General features: G+C 40.4%; 1 protein-coding gene and 1 pseudogene across 2 annotated transcripts in view; one reads left to right on the top strand and one right to left on the bottom strand.

Annotated features, from left to right (window-relative positions):
• The window catches only part of PRICKLE2 (prickle homolog 2 (Drosophila)), a 134,455-nt gene that overhangs the window by 71,624 nt on the left and 46,144 nt on the right, over positions 1-16,687 (bottom strand). The gene's annotated exons all lie outside the window — the stretch shown is intronic.
• Positions 9,684-11,273, top strand: LOC105515449 (annotated as a pseudogene).

Raw genomic sequence — 16,687 nt, 5'->3', positions numbered from 1 at the left:
CCCAGTACCTTGGGAGGCTGAGGCGGGTGGTTCACCTAAGGTCAGGAGTTTGAGACCAGCCTGACCAACACGGTGAAACCCTGTCTCTACTAAAAGTACAAAAATTAGCCCGGTCTGGTGGCGCATGCCGGTAATCCCAGTTACTCAGGAGACTAAGGCAGAAGAATTGCTTGAACGCGCCGTAGCCTGGGTGACAGAGCAAGACTCTGACTCAAAAAAAAAAAATTTTTTTTTTGTTACATTCTACAAATTTGGTCTAAACTTGGTCTAATTCCTTTGCATTGAGGGAGCTGTGGGTATGAACACATGTTTTGGGAATGCTGGGGTGAAGAGTTACGAAAGCTCTGTATACTTTGATCTCCAGAAACTAAGTCATAAATGTTAGAAGAGGGGGTGAAAAGGCTTTTTAATGACAAGGCCTTAAAAAATGTGAAAGCTATCTTTATTTTCATAACTAATGATGGTAACCACTCACTATCATGTGCCTATTATCATCCTTTTAATCAAATCCCAGAGGCAATTACAAAAAGAACTCTTGTCCTAGATTAGCTAGATTTCCAAAGGCAAGGTCTGTATAAGCCCCTTCCTATAGGCAGCTGGCAGAGAGCTATGCCCAGGGACAGGAATGAATGGCGCCGGGTTCTGAAGACAGCCCACTGTTGACCAGTACTCTGAGAAAAAGTAAAAACCCAGATCACTACTTTGGGATTAGAAGCTGGCAATTTGCCTATTAAGAGACTTGCACAGCGTTCCATCCTCAGAAGAGTCCCTGTGCCATATGCCTCATCAGACAAAGGCCAGGTATAAAAAAGCAGGCCCAGTCTCATGTCTTGGGGAATGGGCTTTGACTCCCAAATCAGAAGATTGCTTGTAGAAAGGCCTTGTTCCATCACTACTTTGTCATTCACACAACTCCCATTGTCGTTATGGAACATTAGGGACAATTGCTAATATGAGACGAATTACTACGGATGCTTAAAAATGCAGAGTCTAGTTGTGGTTCCATTGACCCTCCTTTTAATCACCTCTAATTACTCACACACCCCCTGTCCATTGCCTAGAGCACAGTCAGGCCTGAGAGCCCTTCTGAACTGGTACTTTGAACCAAGCCCTTTCTGAGACTGTCTAAGGCTAGCCCAAGTTGGAATCTTCCCTGCACCCTCTAGGGCATAGCCGGTAGATCTGGACCCGAGTCAAGGCTCTGTTGTTTCCCATCTCTGGGTTCCTGAGCAAGTTATGTGACTGTTCAAAATACCCATCATAAGACTGAGATGATTAAATGAGAGTGTAGGCACGAGCATGTGGCTCTCAATAAAAATAAATAACATGAATACATGACGATAGTTATGCTATCAAGCCTGACCTACTCTAAATGGAACAATCCAGATACTTCCTGGACTAGGTCTTGCTCTGCCACCCAGGCTGGAGTGCAGTGGCGCGATCATGGTCACTGTAACCTTGACCTCCTGGGCTGGCTTAAGCACTCTTCCCACCTCAGGGTAGCAGGAACTACTAGCGCATGCCACCATGCCTGGCTAATTTTAAAAATTTTTTGTAGAGACAGGGTCTTGCTATGTTGACCAGGCTGGTCTTGAACTCCTGGGCCAAGCTATTCTCCTGCCTTGGCCTTCAAAAGTCCTGGGATTACAGGTGTGAGCCACTGCATCAGGCCAGCTTTTGAATGTGCAGCAACACTGCTGGCTTATAGAGTGAGACCAAACCCTGAAGCCACTTACATTAGTAAAAGCAAGAAAAATAGGTTGCAAGGATTACAATGGTATTAAAACTAGTTTGACTTCAGGGGAAAAATGGCAAAGTGTTATAAAGGTGTGTGTGTGTGCATGTGTGTGTTTTTTCAGAAATTTAGCCATGTATATAAAAGGGTCTCATGAGGAAACAGAATATGCCACCGGAAGGTGACTGTACCAAGTTTCCGTTCTCTGAGCCCAGTGTCCTCTTATCTCTGCTCTCTTCTCTTCCTGCAGATCTGCTTCTCACCTTCTTAAAGGTTCAGGTTTCCCATTGCACTTGAGTTTGCACAGCATCAGTTCAAGAGCCTGTCCTAGAGTGACTCACTTTTCTCAATTCCAAATTCCCCAGAGGAGGACCCTGACTACCCCGTCTTGGGCAGCGTCCACACCCAGAAATGAGATTAAAAACATTCGATACTTTGAAGACTGGAGAATAAATGAATCCCAACATGACATGACTGAGTGAAGGTGCAGTCAGCAGTGACGGAGGACTCTGGAGAAACTTAGGAGTAAATAAGTTCCTTGGTGTGCTGAGATCCATCCTAAAGACTGAATTCTGAAGTCAACAGAGGCAGTGACTACTCTTTAGGAACACAGCTCTATCTTTCCCGGACATCTTTTGTCACCTTTTATAATTCAAGTCTACTGATAACCACTCAAAATTATTCCAGTAATTCCTCAAATATAGAATATGCTAGAATATCTTCTCACAAGGCAACTAATAATTTGATGGATGACTTAAGAACTCACTTAGGTAGCAAAATGCTCCATTTCTAAAATAAATCAGTTAATAAATTAACAACCTCCCAAATCACTCCCATATCACATGGTAGGTGATGTGGCTTGCTCTGAGGAAGGAGAATGAGTTAGTCCTTTCAGGATCTCCAATCCTCTTCAAAGTCCATTGAAGTCCAGGTGAAAAACGCACTCCTCTAATGTTAGCTTTGTGTCGCCTCCTGGTGTTTAGATGCTGGACTTTCCAATTTTTCATCGAGCAAAGGGGATTAACGGATGGGAGGGAGGGAGAAACAGCTCTCCTGAATTCTCTGGCTGGATACAGGAATGCTGCCTGCATTTTCCTCTGGCATCCTCCACAATAAAACTACTGTATAGCCCAAAACAAACATCAAGTGAACCAAGGGTAATGGGAAAATACTGAGTATACTTTCTGGCACTACAAAAATTAAATTTGGCACAATCTCTGAAAATCCTGCAGATTGTTCATTTTAGTCCAAACATGTTTCACTTGTTCATTTTTCGGAGTAAATAAGCAAATCCAATAGAATTTTGTCAATGATGATCATTACCAAGCTATTACCCATTATGCTGATAACTGTATTTTTCATTCTGTGTGTACTGAGCATATTTATTCAAAAGCACATCTGTTGAATGTGTTAGAGACTTTGCTCCATTGAGACATTCCCAGATAAAGGTGTCCTGTGATTCCACCCTGGGTGAAATCATACGAGGTACCTTTCCCCTAAACAAAAGCATTTTGAACACAATAAACTGGCTTATGAAAATGAAATAGCTGAAGGCCTTTATTTAAGGTGTGACTCTGCAACAGGAAAGGTTTGCCAGCAACTTCAGTGTGTGTCAGACAGATCCCAAGTGCTTTAGTTAGTGCACAAATAAAGTCTACAAAGCAAAGCCTCACCCAGCTGGAAAGATGAGGTTTGTTGGAAGGAACTGCACGTTTGATAGCATTTCTGCCTGGGCAGAAAGATGGAGGCTGGAGAAGCGATGACTCTGCATTTGGGAGAAAAGTGTACTAAAAGTAAGCTGATTTTTTTTTTTTTTTAAGAAGTGTGCAAAGCACTTTATTTAGAGCACTGGTTCTCAAACTATAGCTTGCATCAGAATCACCTGGAAGGCTTGTTAAAACACAGCTTTCTAATTTAGTAGGCGTGGGGTGGGGACATTTGCATTTCTGACTCCTCTTCAGGTCCTGCTGTTAGTCCAGGGACCACACTTTGTGAGTTTTAGTGCTTTCTACTGTTTTCCCTCACCAACCAACCTTACGCAGTTGTCAGGCAAATGGTAGGATTCCCATTTTCTTCAAGAGATCCACGAAGCCCAGAAAAGAGAAGAGAACTTGTTGGATCTCACCCAATTTTTCAGGTGTCTCCTTCCACATCTAGATACATGATTCAGCAGGGGATTCCACCAGCTCTGGCAAGAACAAGAAATCCTAAGGGCAAAGTGCTCACATTTTTGGGTGGCAACATTTTCCTTATCAAAGTATTCTTATTTTCTTAAAGCAGGAACTCACAAAGGAGAAGTTAGACTTTCTTGGCCGATTTCAGAATCAATTGTTCTTAACCATCTAGATGGGGAGGGGGCCCAATCTTTTGGCTTCCCTGGGCCACATTGGAAGAAGAATTGTCTTGAGCTACACATAAAATATACTAACATTCATGCCTGTAAACCCAGCACTTTGGGAGGCCAAGGCGGGTGGATCACGAGGTCAGGAGATCGAGACCATCCTGGCTAACACGGTGAAACCCCATCTCTACTAAATACACAAAAAATTAGCCGGGCGTGGTGGCGGGTGCCTGTAGTTCCACCTACTCAGGAGGCTGAGGTAGGAGAAGGGCATGAACCCGGGAGGTGGAGCTTGCAGTGAGCCGAGATCATGTCACTGCACAGCACAGCAGCATGGGCGACAGAGCGAGACTCTGTCTCAAAAAAAAAAAAAAAAAAAAAAAAAACACTAACAGTAATGGTAGCTGATAAGCTTTAAAATGGCAAAAATATCTCATAATGTTTTAAGAAAGTTTATGAATTTGTGTTGGGCTGCATTCAAAGCCATCCTGGGCTGTATGCAGCCTGTGGACCATGGGTTGGACAAGCCTGATCTGAATGAAGGAAGCGGTCATTGAACTATTGACTTACTGAGTGACCCTAGCACTTGAAGTGTTTTTATATACAGTATTTCATAAAACTTCTGCACACCCTGGAGGTGGGTATTTCATACTCATCAGATTGAATATCACATAGTTATAAAGTGACAGAGCCACCTTTGAGCTTGACTTCCCCATCCTCTCCTTCTGTTCTCCTTTATCAAGAAAAAAAGAGACTGAAGAGACTGGCAGATGGATGGGAAAGAAGGAAGAAAAAACCAAACCATACCCAGATACAGTAGATTCCCAATAGGTCTGCCTGGCTGACCACAGAAACAATGAACACATTTTCCTTCGGTATTCTCCAGAACATAACCAGCACACAGCTCCCAAATAAAGCCAAAATGAACAGACAGTATGTGAAAAATCTCCAAACTACACAGTCTTTCCACAACACCATGGCATGATGGTATAAGGGAGTTGTCGCAGAGTTTTCCCACCCATATCCATTTTTTTCTTCCTTAACAATATCCCCATTTTACTGAGAGCATCAATATACTCAGCTAAGAATAATATTTCTGCAGCTCCTTAGTAGCTACATGTGGCGTTATATATTCTGGTCAATGACATGGAAGGGTGTGACTTCTGGGAGACTCTTTTAAAGGAGGCTAGGCAGTTGTTAGCCAAGACCTTTTTTTGCCCATTCCCCCTTCTTCCTGTTTCCTGTCTGGAATGTAAACGCAATGGCTAGAGCTCCAGCAGCCATCTTGTGCCATGAAGTAACCTTACAAATGGGAATGGAAGCTGTAACCTGAGGATAGTAGGACAGAAAGTTATGAGCCTGGACTTAAAAAATTTTTTTTAAATTTTTATACCATGGAGCCACCAGACCAACCCTGGATTGCCTCTCTCTGAACTTCTGAGTGAGAGAAATAAACTATTTCTTTATTTACAGTCTCTGTTGCTAGGAAGTGAATGCAATTCCTAAATGATACAGCAGTGGTTTTCAAACAGTAGCATGCTTTAGAATCATATGAGAGCTTTATTAAAGATGATTGCCATTTTCATCCCTCTGGGTCTGAAAAGGAGGCCAGAACTGTGCACTCTTAACAAACACCTCAGACCACACCAGGAGAAACACTAGTTTAAGGAAAAGCCAAACACAACCACAAGGTCAAGGCCAACCCTCTTGAAGTGTAATCTCAGATATGAGCTGATACATTCGGCAGGTTTTATAAAATCCAACTTAACCCAGGGACTAATTCGAACGCTGAGCCTTTATTTCACGTTTCCCCTCACCTGCAGTTTGAGAAGCTTGGAACCTTGTTTAATCTACCTCAATTTGGGGAGGTAATATCTAAAATGCACCTGAGCATCTCAGAAGGCAGGTTGTACGGAGAAGGGAAAGATGCTGCCTGAATTTGCTGCACATGGTGGTCTTTAAAAAAGTACACAGTGGTTCCCAAATGGGAACCTGGAGGACCATCAGGTAGCATTACAGCTGTGAGCAAATAGGGATGGGCTGCTCGTGAGGGCCCCTGTGTTCATTTTGCCCCTATTTGCCAGAATTTCATTACCCAAGCAATAGGAGAACAGTGCCGTTAAGTGGTATTTAAGAGGTGAAATTGTACCAAGTTTGGCTCCTTCCCTTTTCTCCTGGAGGCCCACATTATAATTTTAATTGGTTTACTCAGGAAGCAATTTAGGAAACAACAGTCTAATGCCTAATGCCTAAACAATGTCTCCATCATGTTAAACTCCCCTAGGATTAGGATCAAAATCAGAAATAAAAGCTCATTTGCAGTATTTTCAAAGAAGAATCTTTCAAAGATTCCTTTCTTTTGTTCACACTTGATGTCTAGTTCAACAGGGATTCTTGTTGAATGTAGGTTCAAAACATATCCAGAATCCAGTCATTTTCCACCACCCCTGCAGGACCAGTCTAGCTATGACTAAGTGCTCACCTGAACTATTGCTCTGGCTGCTTCTGGATCCGGCTTTCACCTTTGTGCCTCTGCAGTTGAGTCTCTATTCAGCAGCAATAACAACTCTATTGGAATATAAACCAGGGTGTGTCACTGCTCTGCTCAAAACCCTGGATGGTCTGGGTGCAGTGGCTCATAACTAACCCCAGAACTTTGGGAGGCTAAGGCAGGATGATTGCTTGAGCCCAGGAGTTCGAGACTGGCCTGGGAAACAAAGGTAGACCATGCCTCTACAAACATTAAAAAAAAAAAAAACAGTCAGGCTGTGGTGGTGTACACCTGTGGTCCCCGCTACTCTCGAGGCTGAGCTGGGAGGATCGCTTGAGCCTGGGAGGTTGAGGCTGCAGTGAGTGGCGAATGTGCCACTGCACTCCAGCCTGGGTGACAGAGTGAGATTCTATCTCAAAAACAAACAAACAAACAAACAAACAAACAAACCTCAAAACCCCCCAAAACAATAACCCTGGATTATCTCTCATGCCTCTATGATGCAAAGCCAAAGTCTTCACTATAGCACCACGACCTCGCCTCCTTACAACCTGGCAGACTGTGTCTCTTACCATATTCCTTTTGTTCAGTTCTTTTGCTCACAATGACCTCCTTGCTGTTCATTTCACCTCATGGCCTTTACACCAGCCATTCCCTCTGCCTGAAAGGTTCTTCCCCCAGATATTTACATGGTGTCATCCTCCTTTCTTCCAGTCTTTGCTCAATGGCTACCTTAGCTGCCTTCCCTGACTATCCTAATACATTAGCACCTCTATCCCCATCCTCCAACCCAGTGCTTCTCAACTGGGGGTAACAATATCCTCCAAGAGATATTTGACAATGTCTACAGACATTTTCTGTTATTGCAACTTGGAGAGGGAGCCGCTATTGGCATATATAGTGGGTAGAGGCCAGGGATGCTGCCAGACTTCCTACAATGCGTGGGTCAGCCCCCACAGCAAATGATCCCCATCAAAATGCCAACAGTGCTGAAACTGATAAACTCTTAGTCTGCTTTTTGTCAAAGAACTTATCGGTTGCTGACAAATGATGTATTTGTTTATTGTCTTTCTCTTCCCTCTAGAATGTGAGTACTTAGGACTGTGTTTGCTGTATACCCCCAGAAGAGGGTCTGGCATGTACTAGATACTCAATAAGTGTTTTTTGAATGGATGCATTCTGTATTCAAACCTTACCTTTCTAGCTGTCTGGGTTATTAGAGGATCTAGACACACACATATAGCAACAGAATACACAAGTGCGGTTTCAAGAGGAACCAGAGTAAAACTCATTAAGCTTCTCTTTCATTCCATCAAAGCATTTGCTTTTTCACCAAAGATTAGTGCTGTGGGGTGGGTGGAGAAGATGTTAAGTAAAGGATGCATGGAATAACTGTCAATGTACTGTTTATTTCAGAAGCAACAAAAGTGACACCCATTTGTATTTGAAGCCAGAGAATTTCTTTCAAGTTGAATTAAATTTGTTTGAACAAATTAAGGAAAATAATTATGTTATGCCCTAAGCTGGTACTACAATTCAAAATCACAAGTTGCTTTGCTCCTAGGCCTGTTAGCTCTCACATGCCCACTCTTTCCAACACTGTTAGTTTATTATTTTATTTAGAATATTAAACGTCAATGTTTTGTTAGAAAATACTTTCCATTTAGTTTGGAGCATTATCTGACATTTATTTTATCTTGTCTTATAGAAAAGGTTGCAGAAATGGAAGAACTTGGGGTTTGAACATTTTCTACTTAAGTTACACTTAAATAGATTCCCTCATCTCAATTTTACCAAAACACCCTTTGCAGATTGTTTACACATTTGCATATATGCCCTACTAAAAATTCCCCAACAGTTGCCAACTTTATTTCACAACAGTTTCAATCATGCCTTTAGATAAAAATACACACATATATAAGTATGAAAAAAACAAGATGGCAGTTTCTTATAGGGGTTACATGTTTGGACTCTGGAGTCAGATTGTTTGGGTTCCAATACTGGATGTAACACTTACCATCTGCATGTAGTTGCGCATGTTATTTTATGTCTTGTAGAAAGTTAATATCTCCATCTGTAAAATGGGGACAATAATATCTACCTTGAAGCATTGATAAGAGGCTAAAATGATATCGTGTAACTGACAAAGAGAGAGCAACAGGCTGAAGGCTCTATATTTCTTGGCTTTGAAGCAGTCTAATGCATAATTCATAAATGTCTATGTTATAAACAGAATTGCGTACCCCCTATGATTCACATATCAAATCCCTAACCCCTATATGTGACTATATTTGCAGATAGGGCCTTTAAGGAGATAATTAAGGTTAAATGAGGTCATAAGGCTGGGACCCTATTCACTAAGACTGGAGTCCTTTTAAGAAGAGGAAGAGATAACCAGGAGCGTGCACAGAGAAAAGCATCTGCAAGCCAGGAAGGAAAGCCTCACCAGAAATCAACCCTGCTGACACCTTGATCTTGACATTTTGGACTCCAGCACTGTGAGAAAATAAATTTCTGTTGTTTAAGCCACTCAGTCTGTGCTATTCTGTTATGTTATCTGTGATACACAAGTGTAAGGAATTGTTGAGTGCTTGTGGGGAAAGAACACACACATGAATGAGAAACCACCCCTAGGTGGAAAGAGGTTACATTCGGCAGAGGGTATAAGACAAGTAGACAAATGACTACAATACAAAGTTAAAATAATGCAAAAACCATAAGAGGTAGACAAAAACAGTACAAAGATTCAATAAAAAATAAGTTAGGCACTGATTTGTAGCATTTGCCAATTTCCATAGGGTATGTGATCCCACTATGAACCCCACATTCAAGCTACCAATGTGACGTCACTGGATGTGGAATTGGAAAGAGATACACATAGCATCACACAGCACTCCCACCATACACATATAATAGGCAAAACAGTCTCAAGAATATAGATAACAGTGGAACAGGATAAAGGAATTAGGAAGTGATGAATTTCAATTGTTTATCATCTTTAAAAAATGTAATTTATTTAATTATAAGTTGATATAATTAAATTTTCATAATGGCTGTATTTAACAACTGATTTACAAAATTCCTGAAAACTGACCAATTGGCTCTTGCAAGGCAGTATGAGGCCGGCTCTAGCTTATCACTGTCAGAAGCTTAAATGGTCAGTATCCTTGGTAAATTCTCTTTCAAAAAGTAAAAAGAGCAGTAGAAGAGCTGTAAAGGAGATTAAACAGCTAAAGAGTACTTCAAAGAGTATGATGACAACTTATCTGTTGCCCAACTCTGTCTTCAACAGTCCTAGCAAATCACACATTAAGCCAAGTTGTCTATTTCAGCTGACACATACTTCAGAGTAGTCACAGCTCTTCTGTCTCCCAGTCTTTTCCAAATTCCCCGAATTTTGCCCTTTCTGTATAGTACTCTTTTCTTTTCTCCCTTCCTGTTTTCTTTCTAAACTCCCAGAAATAATAAGAACTGATGAACACTCACAATCATTTATGTATTGGTGGGTATTCTGTTTTCTCAAAGTAAAGAGGATGTGAGTTAAACACAGTGTAGTTCCCCATGAAGAAGAAAAATAACAACAAAACCCCTGCCCAAACCTTAATAAAACTCCTTTTTTATGCTAGCATGTTGTTATCAAACTGTGTTCTAGTAAGTCAGTGATTCTTATACTTAATAGAGGAAAAAAAAAGATTCTCCACTTTGGGAATAGCTACTCCAGTATCAACTAAGTTAATATTTACCTACAGTGTAGGTAGGAGAAAGAAACTGCATTAGACATTGAATGTTTGAGTCCTAACCATGACAAATTCTAAGTGTGCAACTTTGGCCAAGTTAACTACCTTCTCTGGACTTCAGTGTCCTTATCTCTAGGACTAGAATAATTGTATTCATCTCATAGAGGTATTGTGAGGATTTAAAGTGATGAAAAGGTGACTCCTGCACGCACTAAAAATGGTGGCTGCTGTGGGAAGGCTGTTCCTGGCTTTGGCTGCCCGACATGTGCGCACCATCCTGTCTCTGTAGTCCTTAGGCCTGTGGCTTCTGGGGAAAACATGCTTGACAAACATATTGTGGGCTGATTCTGGTTGAGTAGAATTTGCCTTCGGCACAAGTTTCCTCATACCATGCACTTGCTGTCACTCTATTTTAAAGGTACAGCCTTTGTCAATGGAGAGTTCAAAGATCTAAGCCTTGATGATAATAAGGAGAAATGTTTGGTGCTTTTCTTCTACCCTTTGGATTTCACCTTTGTGTGTTCACAACAGCTTCTTGCTTTTAGTGATAAAGACAATGAATTTTACAATGTGACCTGTGAAGTTGTTGCAGTCTCAGTGGATTCTCACTTTAGCTATCTTGTTTGGATAAATATACCAAGAAAGAATGGTGGTTTGGGCCACATGAGCATCACACTTTTGTCAGATTTAACTAAACACATTTCCCGAGATTACGGTGTGCTGGTAGAAGGTCCTGGTTTGCACTAAGAGGAGCCTTCATAATTGACCCCCATGAAGTCATCAAGCATTTGAGTGTCAATGACCTCCCAGTGGGCTAAAGCATGGAAGAGACCCTCTGCTTGGTAAAGGCATTCCAGTTTGTAAAAAACCCATGGAGAAGTCTGCCCAGCAAACTGTACACCAGAGCCTCCTAAAATTAAGTAAAATCAAACTGTTTCCAAAGAATACTTTGAGAAGGTCAATCAGTAGACCACCCCATGTGTATCTGCACCTTCTCACCGCAGACAGAAACCCCAGTTGGAACCTGCTTTTAGCATTTCAAAGGTGATTATTTGTGGAAGGCAAGGAACCTATTATGCTTGTGTTCATAAATACTACTCTAAATGTTTTGTTTCTGTAATACTGGCTAAGGTTTTTTCAACATGGTTAGTTGCTAGTATAAGGAGTCCTTTAGTGGAAATATCCTGATGGCTAGCTAGTTAGTTTCTACAGAACACTAGTTCACTTATTTCTTAGATCATGTCCTCAACGGAAACACTCTTCTTTTTTAGCCTTATTTGAATATTTGTCTACACCAAAGTAGTATAACGGGCACTGAAAGCTTCTGATCAAGGGTCCGGAAATTTTCTTCCTGAATGTCTTCATATGAAACTGAATTTTTTTAAGTTAACAAAGATCATAGTTTTAAGTTCTCTTAGATTTATAGTTTAGTCATTTTGTTCATTACATCTACATACATTTCTAGATATTGACTGGTGTCATTGTTTATACAGGATATTTATTATATCCAGGTATTGCATTTTGAAATTATTACAATTATTTTCTTTGTTGGTGTTCAATATAAAATATAATAAAATTAAACACATTTTAAAATAAAGTGACAAAAGAATGAAAATACACTGTGAACTATAAGGATGTACATAATTGTCAGATCAGTTTTATTGTTATTAAAAATAATAACAAAACTAGAAGTTAGAATTGCTTTGGGCTGCTAGTAATCATAACCTAAGAATAGAGGTCTAGGACTGGTTTGGCATTTTATAAAAACCATGAAGCATCTAGGCTCTTCCTGTCTTTCTGCATCCACCATCCCATGTGTTAGTGACCTCTGTGCTCAAAATTGCAAAATGCCTACTGGAGTCTCAACCATCACATTCACTTTCCAGGTAAGAAGGTGGGTAAGGGTAAGAGGCAGCTGGATGAACAACATTTAAAGAGTTTTACCAGAAGTACTAACCTCCTATTTAGAATCTCTTGGATAGGACTAGCTGCAAGGGAAGCCAGGAAACATAGTCCTTAGTAGGGCATACTGCTGCCCAGAATACAATCAGGTTCTGTTAGTAGGAAAGAAGGAGATGCTAATACTGGGTGACACCTAGAAATCTGTGTCCAAAGAATATCTAAATTTTGAGTTATCTCTTTCTTATGTGGAGTCCTTAGGAGTGTCCTACATGGTATCTTTTCTGTGCATTGTAAATCATCGTTTTTGATTCTGCACTCCACATATAACATAATTAGTCCATTACCCCCCTCTATTATTATTAGTTTCACAGGGTTATGCAAAGCCAGTTTGAATAAAGTTTAGAAAGCAAAGACAGAAGAAATTCTAGGACCAATTCAAGTTTTCAAGTGTCCAAGGTGATTCATAATGACATGCTATAATCCAAAGAAAGAATTCTTTTTGCAAGAGACTGGAGCTTGCTGATCACAGGACATTGCTGGAAACCCATTTTAAAATACAGGTAACTTTGTTTCAAGTCAGTTCATTTAAGGCAGTTTCATTTCTGCATATTAAATAAATGATTGAGAAACAACCAGAAAATATGAAAACCAAGGAAATCACTTATACATTATAAAGGATATATTTCTCACTACCATGGCTACTTTCAGTCTGAGTAACTTGCCTTGCCCACTAAGTTTCAAATGAATCATAAAAACAATTGTGAGAATTTGGTCTTTCCTGTTCCAAAATGTCAAAGGATCAGTGAAGGTAAGACCTTGGCCTGCAGGTTATAGTTTGCATATAGCCATAAAATCCCAAAGGGCCTATATTACGCCACTTTAGAGAAACAGACAGGAAAGAAAGTTTGGTTTGGATGAGCTAGAGTATGCCACAATATGTCAACCACCACCAAAACATCACTAGTTTCACACTGCAGTGTTTTTTAATTAAAAATTTTTATTGTGGTATACATATCACAAGATATGCCATTTTAACCTTCTTTTTTTTCTTTTTGAGATGGAGTTTTACTCTTGTTGCCCAGGCTGGAGTGCAACGGCGTGATCTCGGCTCACTGCAACCTCCGTCTCCTGGGTTCAAGTGATTTTCCTGCCTCAGCCTCCCAAGTAGCTGGGATTACAGGCCCTCACCACCACACCCGGCTAGTTTTTTGTATTTTTAGTAGACACAGGGTCTCACCATGTTGGCCAGGCTGGTCTCCAACTCCTGACCTCCGGTGATCCACTCGCCCCGGCCTCCCAAAGTGTTGGGATTATAGGCGTGAGCCACCCTGGCCTCATTTTAACCATTTTTAAGTGTACAATTCAGTGGCACTGGGTACATTCACAATGTCATGCAATCATCACCACTATCTCATCACAAAACTTTTTCATCATGTTAAACAGAAACTCTATACCAAATAATAATAATTCTCCATTTCTCCTCCCCTCAGCCCCTGGTAACCTCTAATTTACTGTCTATCTCTATGAATTTGCCTAGTCTAAATACTTCATATAAGTGGAATCATGCAATGTTCGTCCTTTGTGTCTGCTTATTTCACCTAGTATGATGTTTCCAAGGCTAATTTCTGTTGTAGCATGTGTCAGAGCTTTGCTTGTGGCTATTACTTCACTGCATGTATATACCACATTTTGTTTACCCATTTTATCTGTTGACAGAACTTGAGTTGTTTTTACCTTTTGACTACTGTGAATAATGCTTCAGTGAACGTTGGTGTACAATTATGTTTGAATCTCTGCTTTCAATTATGTTGCATATATACTTAGGAGTGGAATTGCTGGATGATATGGTAATTGTTTAGCTTTTAGAGAAACTGCCAAACAGTGCTCCAAAGTGGCTGCACCATTTGACATTCCCACCAGCAATGCACAGAAATTCCAGTTTCTCCACATCCTTACCAACATTTATTTTCCAGTTTTTGAAATTATAACCATCTTAGTAGATGTGAAGCAGTATCTCATTGTGGTTTTGATTTGCATTATATTAATGACTAATGATGTTGGACATCTTTCCATGTGCTTATTAGCCAATTGTATATCATCTTTGGAGAGATGTTGATTGAAGTCCTTCAGTCACCTTCTAACTGAGTTGTCTACTTGTTGAACTGTAGTTGTTCTTTATATATTCTGTATCTTAAACCCTTATCTATACCATGATTTTATTTCTGTCTCACACTATATCCTCCTATAGGTAGGCAGAGACCCAGGTGATGGGGGCTCCGTATGGAGACAGGCCTCCATGAGGCTGGCAGCAGAGAAAAGGGTGGTTGGAACTGAACACTGGCAGTGAAAAGCTTTTTCCTGGATATAATACATGTGACTTCTGTTCACATTTCATTGGTGAAAGCAAGTCTCATGGACATGCCTAACTTTAAAGGGACTGAGAAAGTACATTCCCTCTTTGTGCCTGGAAGAAGAGGGAACCAACCATTTGTAAACAGCCTTAATCCCTGTCACAGCAGGGAAAGAATGGAGTACTATGTAAGCAGGATATTACATTTTGCAAAGGTAAACACAAGTGATTCTCTTTATTTGCGGCAGTTATGTGCTATAAAATCACAGCAAACACTGAATTTCTGTATACTAAACATTCCTCCTAGGAGAAACATGGGGTTAGGTTCCTGTGAGCCTCTGGTCTCAACATTTTTGTTAACCAATTAATCCATAACCTTGTTTCATGTGTGTTTCTGTTTAAGGGCAACTTACTTAATATGTATTGTTGATTCATTAACATTTAACTTATGGCCAACAGCACTATAACTCATGCCCAACAGTACTATAACTCATGCCGGACTGAAGATTATCTAACATGCATATTTTCTTTCTTTCTTTCTTTTTTTTTTGAGACTGAGTTTCGCTCTTGTCATCTAGGCTGGAGTACAATGGCACGATCTTGACTCACCAAAACCTTCGCCTCCCAGGTTCAAGAGATTCTCCTGCTTCAGCCTCCCGAGTAGCTGGGATTACAGGCGTGTACCACCATGCCTGGCTAATTTTGTATTTTTAGTAGAGATGGGGTTTCTCCATGTTTCTCAGGCTGGACTCGAACTCCCGACGTCAGGTGATCCGCCTGCCTTGGCCTCCCAAAGTGCTGGGATTACAGGCGTGAGCCACCATGCCTGGCCTAACATACATATTTTCTCCATCAAGCACATCACAGCCTTCTTGCTTTTAGAAACACTAGATGGCACTTCACTATGCTTGGGGCTATTTTAAACAGTGAAATCACCAACAAAAAGCATAAGATGCAAAAAAGTGGCCCTAAATAGACCACTTGTTTATTCAGTCTGTGAGCTGGAATAAGAAAGCATAGAATTAGCTGTTCTACCCCAGCTGGCCATGTATACATTGGGCAATTCAAATTTTTTATCCCTCTGTGTATGCCTGTTAATGACCATGAGAGTGCTGCAAGTATTGATTTTGAGGTTACAAGTAAAGTCTGCAAATGACCATGAAAGTGCTGCTGCAAGTATTGATTTTGGGGTTACAAATAAATTTTGGCAAGTGGGCACATTTGCAAATACAGAATCATGAAAAATGAGATCAACAAAATTATAAACCATTTGATCATCAAGGAGTAAAGGGCTGAGCCAGGATTTAAATTTAGGTCTGACTTCAAAGCTCATTCTCTATCCATTTCACCCCACTGTCTCCACAAACTAGTCAAAGGATTACACTCTGTCCTATGTATTGGATGAATCAATGAACAGTGTAGTTCATTCTTCAAGCTTGCAATTCCTGCTAAAACCTTAAATACTAAACAGGCCAGAGTGGCTGCTTAATCATGAAAGCCACATGGATCAGTTTGAACTCCAAAGAAGGCAGAAATCAACTGCATTATTGAGTAATGTGCATACTTTGAATGTTATGTGTGTATGTTACATAATGAGGATTATGGGAATTAACTCAGGCTTGGTGAATTTGTTTTCCCTTTGGTCTGTGCAAGAGAAGTTAATGTGCCCAGGTTGGTCCCCAACAAAGGCCATGTGGTCCTTGAAGGGACTGCTCCACTTCCTGAGAGTTATTTTATGTATGCATGTGTTTATTTATTTTGTGGTAAAATATACAGAATATAAAATTTAGCATTTTTTACCATTTTTTAGCAGCATTAAATACATTCACATTGTTGTGCAACCACTACCACTATCCATCTCCAGAACTTCTTTTATCTTCCCATACTGAAACTCTGTACTCATTAACCACTCACTTCCCATTCTCCTCCCCCTTAAGCCCTTGAAAACCACCATTTTCCTTTCAGTACCTACAAATTTGACAATTTGAAAGCGATTTTTTTTTTTTTTTTTTTTTTTAGATAGAGTCTTACTCTGTTACCTATGGTGTAGCCCTGCTCTGCCTATGGAACAGCCACCCTTTTATAACTAAAATAAACAAATTAATTAATTAAAAAGAGTTTTTTTTTTTTT

The sequence above is a fragment of the Colobus angolensis genome, unplaced genomic scaffold (genome assembly GCF_000951035.1).
Source record: "Colobus angolensis palliatus isolate OR3802 unplaced genomic scaffold, Cang.pa_1.0 Scaffold26, whole genome shotgun sequence".
NCBI lineage: Eukaryota > Metazoa > Chordata > Mammalia > Primates > Cercopithecidae > Colobus > Colobus angolensis.
This window is presented reverse-complemented; position numbering and strand designations above follow the sequence as displayed.